At 31.8% G+C, this 6699-nt stretch overlaps 1 pseudogene across 1 annotated transcript; it reads right to left on the bottom strand.

Moving 5' to 3' along the window:
- Positions 1-5256: 5256 nt before the first annotated feature.
- On the bottom strand, positions 5257-6115 carry LOC146930022 (uncharacterized; annotated as a pseudogene). The gene is made up of 3 exons (XR_015007985.1): positions 6037-6115; positions 5477-5652; positions 5257-5438 (listed from the first exon to the last, which is right to left on the bottom strand). The product of XR_015007985.1 is annotated as an uncharacterized LOC146930022 (transcript).
- Between the last annotated feature and the right edge of the window lie 584 nt (positions 6116-6699).

A 6699-nucleotide genomic window follows, 5' to 3' on the forward strand; every position in this document is an offset into this window, starting at 1 on the left:
AAAAGAGGCTACTTTGGAAATTCAAGGATTGTATAGGTCAATGAGGATGGCGCCGCGCTGCAAAGAAGCACGGTTTGTTTGGGTGTCAAATTGTTCTGTCTGGGTTCAAGGTTGACCATGCATCAAGGTCTCTTTCACCCTGGAAAGGAAACAAACCTTATCCGAGCCCCCTCCCCCTCCCACATGCTTTCCTCTCCATCAACTTGCAAAACTGGTTTAACTTAAGGTTTTAAATAGACTAGCATTAGGTTTGAATATTTTATATAATAAGATTAAAAAGCTTTAAGATTAAACTTAATTTTATTTTATTGTAAATGTATTGATATACTAATAAAATGAGATTTTTGTATTTTGTTCTTTTAAATTTGTTTATACTTGCATTTATTTTATGATTTTGGCATCAAAATAATATAAATAAACCAAAGTCTATTTAAAATTTTGGGCATAGACAATTTCTAATTATATAATCCGAAAATTCCTAGCAATCTAGTTTGGATTATATAATCCGAACCAGGGGTATTTTTAGAAGAAAAAAAATAGGGTGCGTGAGAAACATATAAGGTGGAAAAGGTAATAATGATAAGTAGAAGCCATTAGAACTAAGTATGCGTTTGGTAATAGCTAAATAGTTTGCTAATAGCTATCTTTCAAAAAAAATTAAAAATACTTTTAAGCTAGATTATGTTTGGTTATTATAATTTTTTTTATTTTCATTGTAAATTGTTTTAAATGAATGAGACATTAAAAAATAATTTAATTAGTATGTACTATAAAAATATATTAATAAGTTATACATTTCTTTAATCATATATCACCTCATAAATATTGGTCAAGATATTTTATAGGGTTCTGAAAACTTGGTGAATTTTGATAGAATATAGCAAATTCTACTTGAACTGTTGAAAACGGTATTTGGTGTCACCATTATTAATAATAATTTCCAATTTTCCAATTTAAAATAAAAATAAAAGAGAAAGATAAGTAAACATAATTAGATGAACAATCGAAAAAATAAAAGACAGGCCAAACGAGCTCTAACTCTCTATTTGAATAAATAAATAACTTATCAAATGCTTATAAGTTATGAAAAAAAAAAAAAAGTTGAGAATAAATTCTTAAAATAACTTGTTTTCTGTTCAACTATTTTAGAGAGATTATGATAATAAGCTGAAGATAATTTATGATCATGTCAAATATCATGTAATTCAAAATGAAAGGGAAGAGAAGGTTAAAATGGAACAACCAAATCAACAATACATTATGTCACAAGAGCATGATATGTCATGACACAACTTCAAAACCAACTATATACGACACTATAGCATATATACAATACTGCTATCAATTATCAAATTAATCATAAATCTAGTGAATTTTCCCAGGAAAACAATATCCTCAATCATAATGTTTATAAATCACTAGAAACTATGTATCAATCAAGATAATCTCTCAGAGAATCATATGAATGCCAAATAGGTGAGTAATGGCATCATTGAAAAAAGAATCAAGCATCCACCTCTCTTTGTAAAGCTTCATGTTCTTATACATGGTGTTATGCTACAACCAAAGGACCACCGAAACACAACTAAGTTATGACAGAAAATTATTGACTAATGTAATGGACAAAGCATCAAATACTTCCAGAGGAGTCTTCTTTGTTCAGTCACACTCACAAGTCTCTTGAAGGTTTCTTCAATATATGACTCAGTTATGGCATAATTTTCATCAGCAAAATCACCCTTCTCCTTTATGCAATTTGAACTTCCTCCGCCAAGTTTGCCAAATAATGCATGTGAGAAAATAATTTTGCTATAACAATAGAATCTTCAGCATCAAAATTTACCTAAACAAATAAAATTAACATTGAGCTAAATAATAACTCAAAAGTACTACGCTAACAAATGAGAGATAACTCTAAGGGAACTTCTGCATCAAGCATATGAAGCTAATTACAGAAAGTTTGCGAACAAAAGTGTGGAATGTACCGTAAATAACTAGTTTTTAATATGAAAACGTTTCTTCATTTCCAATTTAAGCCTATGAGAAATTAAAAATAAACAGCTAGACATTAGTCAATAACAAGAGAACATGTTAGCAGGTTTTCGCTACCATGTATCGGAGGATCACACTCACCAGTTCAATGCAGTTAGTTTCCTTGCAATTGGTCTCAGAAATTAATTTTAGGTTCTGCACGTGTTCTTCAAAGAGACCAACTACTTGATTATTGTCATTGAAGTTATATGCACGACCGAATCTAACAGCTTCATCGTATTGTTGTCTCTTGATAAGATTCTCAACAAAATCTGCAAGTGTTAGAAAATTTCACATCATCAAACTGACCAAAACAACTATATAATAAGTTATAGTAAACAAAAAAAAAAAGACGAATTAGATTGGACTGAATTGTTCAAAATCATTTAAACCGTTTAGAAAATAGAAGATATACATAAAAAAGACATAAATTTGAAGTCTATATGTGAGGCGTGTGAAACAAAACATTTCTCAAACTAACATACCAGAAGTTTTAACTGCAAAACCAAGAAATCCAAACAGCTCTACAGTTATCATGTGCTGAGCAGCAAAACGAAAAAGATGAAAAATGCCATCTTCCTTGAAAGAAGGAGTCAGTCCATAAATAGAAAGGAAAAGTAGAAAACCTAGAATCGCCGCATAATTTTTAGTGTTTTGACTTATGTACGATTTCTCATCGAGAGCTAACTTAATTGCTTCTTCTCTTACACTAGGTCTATTATCTGGTGAGATTTTCCTCAGTTCTTTGAGCAGAAGAATGTCGCCATCATCAATAATTACAGCATTGTCTTTTCTCGATTTGAATAATGGGGTTCTGTATAATTTCCAGGACAACTTTTGCTAGATCTGGTACTGCTTTAAGACGAACAAGAGTTTCCTTGGAAACCGACTCATGTAATCAATCAAGTCTCTCAAGTGAGAAAAATGTTGAACTTGAGTTGGTTGATGATGACACTCTTGTTCGTCTTAAAGCAATGCAAGATCTAGCAAAATATGTCCTAGAAATTATCCAGAACCCCATTATTCAAATGGAACATATGATGGGAGACAATGTTGTAATTATTAATGATGGCGACATTCTTCTGCTTAAAGAACTGAGGAAAATCTCACCAGATATTAGACCTCATGTAAGAGAAGAAGCAATAAAGCTAGCTCTGGATGTGAAAGCTTACATAAGTCAAAACACTGAAAATTCAGGCGGTTCTGGGTTTTCTACTCCTTCTGTCTATTTATGGATTGGCTCCTTCTTTCAATGAAGATGAAGTATTTAAGCTTTTTGGTTTTGCTGCTCAACACAAGATTACTGTAGAGCTGTATGGAACTCTTGGTTTTGCAGGTAAATCTTTAGGTAGTTTGAGAAATGTTTTTTTTTTCAAACGTACCGCGTATTATTTTATATGAAATAGACTTCAAATTTATGTCTTTTTATATGCATCTCTTCCATTTTCTAAACGGTTGGACTAATTTTGAATTATTAAATCCAATCTACTTCGTATTTTTTCATTTGCTAGAACAGTTATATAGTTGTTTGTCAGTTTGATGAAGTGAAATTGTCTAACACCTTGCAGATGTTGTTGAGAATCTCATCAATAGAGCAATATGATGAAGCCGTAATATTCAGTCGTGCATATAACTTCAGTGACAATAATCAAGTAGTTGGTCTCTTTGAAAAAATTGTGCAGAACCTAAAACTAATTTCTGAGAGCAGTTGCAAGGAAACTAACTGCATTGAAATGAAGTTTTTTTTTTTCTCTTATTCAATTTATATTTTATGAAACATTTCATCTTCAAACCCCTCCATGAATCATGATAGTTATAAATACTTTGATTGTGAACTTAGGAAAAGGCTAGAGATCAAGAAGTTGCTAGTCTCATGGTTATTATGCAAAGAATTAAAGATAACAACCTAGAATTCAAGAATCTAATGAAAAAGATTGAGGATCGTATTCTTGAGATCGAGGATCGTATTTTAGAGATAAGGATCTTACGAACTGGTGAGTGTGATCTTCCAGTACATGGTAGGGAAAACCTGCTAACATGTTCTCTTGTTATTGACTAATGTCTAATTGTTTATTTTTAATTTCTCAATGACTTAAATTTGATATGAAGAAAACTAGGTATTTACAATATATTCCACACTTTTGTTTGCAAAGTTTCTGTAACTAGCTTCATATGCTTGTTGCAGAAGTTCCCCAAGATTTATCTCTCCTTTGTTTAGAGAAAAAAGAAATCTTTGGTGACTTGGAAAATGAAATAGACTTCAAATTTGTATCTCTCTCTTTAGTCTTTGTCTGTACACTGTTCTATTTTTTAAATGGTTTGATGTGTTTTATTTTCTTTGCGTAGTATTTTTGAATTATTATTTAGCTCAATCTTAGTTTTATTTGATGTAGGAAATTTTGATGCTTGGAGATTCTATTGTTATAGCAAAATCATTTTCTCACATGCTTTATTTGACATGAGTATCTCAAAGGTCAAATATCCCCAGGCTAGTACATATGAAACCTTCACATCTAGTGCATGAAGCCAATTATATATCAGATCAATTTCCTACCAACAACAAATATCTTAATTTAGTATAGTTGTATTTATATATTAACACATTTGATGTAACATACGCTTCAAATATGAAGTGAGAAGAAAAAAGTAATACGCGGAGTGTTTGAAACAAAACATTTCTCAAACTAACATACCAGAAGCTTTATCTGCAAAACCAAGAGTTGCAAACTGCTCTACGACTATCTCGTGCTGAGCAGCAAAACCAAAAAGCTTGAAGAGTACTAATGTTTCTCACTGGAGGGACTTGATTGATTACCTGTGTAAGATGTAACTGCATAATTAGTTAACATACATCTAAGCTGCCATATTTATACAAACATCGGTAAATAAAGGTGACTATAGAAATATATATAGATGTATGAGTTAGGATTTGTTGACATGTAAGTCAAAAGACTTGCACCAAATCTCAACCATTAAATCAAATTAATCCAAATGGTTTACAATATTCCATCCGTAAAATTAGAAAAATTCCGAACTAAGGTATGTGACTTCTCTTAGTTCTCCTTTCTATTTGTTTTTTTCAAACTGCAATGTCAAGCGCCATTTGTGCAGTAACAATGACGAAAAGTGTTGCAACCTGGTTGAGATCATGACATTTGTAATAACACACAAAACAGCAAAGACAAAGTTGAAATGAAATTGTATTAATAAACCAGATGATGAAGATCATTTACCTGATTTAATTTCCTCTTCAAATGATTTTAGTAATGCTTCATAACGATTCTCTCTGAACTCATTCTCCTTCGGCTCCATCAAATTCATCCGACATTGACTCAAGAAGCTTCACTTCTCTTCCTTCAAATTGATTCTCTTTTGACATTAGCTCCTTTAGTTGCACTTAAAACTCCCTCAGTCGGTCATTAATTCTGCCTTTTATGATTCAAGCTCTCTTACTCGGCCTTCAAATTCCGCCACTTTTGATTCGAGTTGTTTCACTTTGCCGTTAAGTTCCTCCTCCTTTGTATGGAACTCCTTCACCCGTTCTTCATGTTGCTTAAATTTTGATTCAAGCTCCTCCACTTGTCCTTCAAACTCCGTCACTTGGCTTTCTGAATGCTCTTCCTTCAAAATCAGTTTGTATCATTAATAAAGAAATCGTGCAACAAATAATAACAAAACCAAAAATTTGAAATTTAGTAACTTAATGTTGCCTACCTCCAGTAACACACTATATCAAATAATTAAGAAAAAAGATAGAGAAAAGCATAGTAAAAACTGAAATGACAGTCTCATATTCAGTTTAGTCATTTTGATTATCCTGCAAATATCATATAAAAAACTTATGGTTTCTCTATGCACCCTTGAAATATGAGAGTTATAATAAGCTTTAAGTTTGAAAATTTGTCTTTTCTCATCACATAAGAATATCATATTTGTTATTGCTAAAGGAGGTAGAAAAGTTAAAATACAAGAAAGAAAATCTGGAACCAACAAAATTGAGATAACATTTTTCATAGATCAATAGAGAGAGAGAGAGAGAATCCTATTACTTCATTTGCACATCGAACATCTGGATGATGGTCCTGATTAATATTTCACATTCAACACATTAATTTATAACCAACATGCAGAAGGTGCATGAACATGGAATGATTCATAAAATAGAATTAGCATAAGATGAAAAAAGAACCTTGATTTCAATGGAGTCCATTTTCTTGAATGCAAGAGATTGGAGGTTGGATAAGTTTCTGAACAAAAATCTGCAAGGTACAACAAAATTTCACTTCATCAAATCAAACCTAATGAGTTATTATGCCATCAAGTCGGATCAAATTAACTAAAACTAAGCAAATTGGACTGAATAATAAAATAATAATATCTCAAAATTAATAAGAAAAGAGACCAATCAAACCATTTAACACCCTCATAAATCATCATCCATGACGAATTGTAGAATCTTTGTATGTGATAACACGTGCATATGCCTCCTCCTTTGACTCAAGATACCTAGGAATGTTTTGTTCGATTTGAGAGAGAGAGAGAGTTACCTGGGAATGTTTTGTTAGATTTGAGAAGCTAGCGGCAGGTGGAGTGAAGTGAGAAATGAGAATAACGTTGTTGAGAGGCTCTCTTGTTTGTATGAGCTAATGGGTCCACTCAACCAAATAA

The sequence above is a fragment of the Medicago sativa genome, chromosome 4 (genome assembly GCF_051527215.1).
Source record: "Medicago sativa cultivar Bolivia chromosome 4, Bolivia_mono, whole genome shotgun sequence".
NCBI classification, from domain to species: Eukaryota; Viridiplantae; Streptophyta; class Magnoliopsida; order Fabales; family Fabaceae; genus Medicago; species Medicago sativa.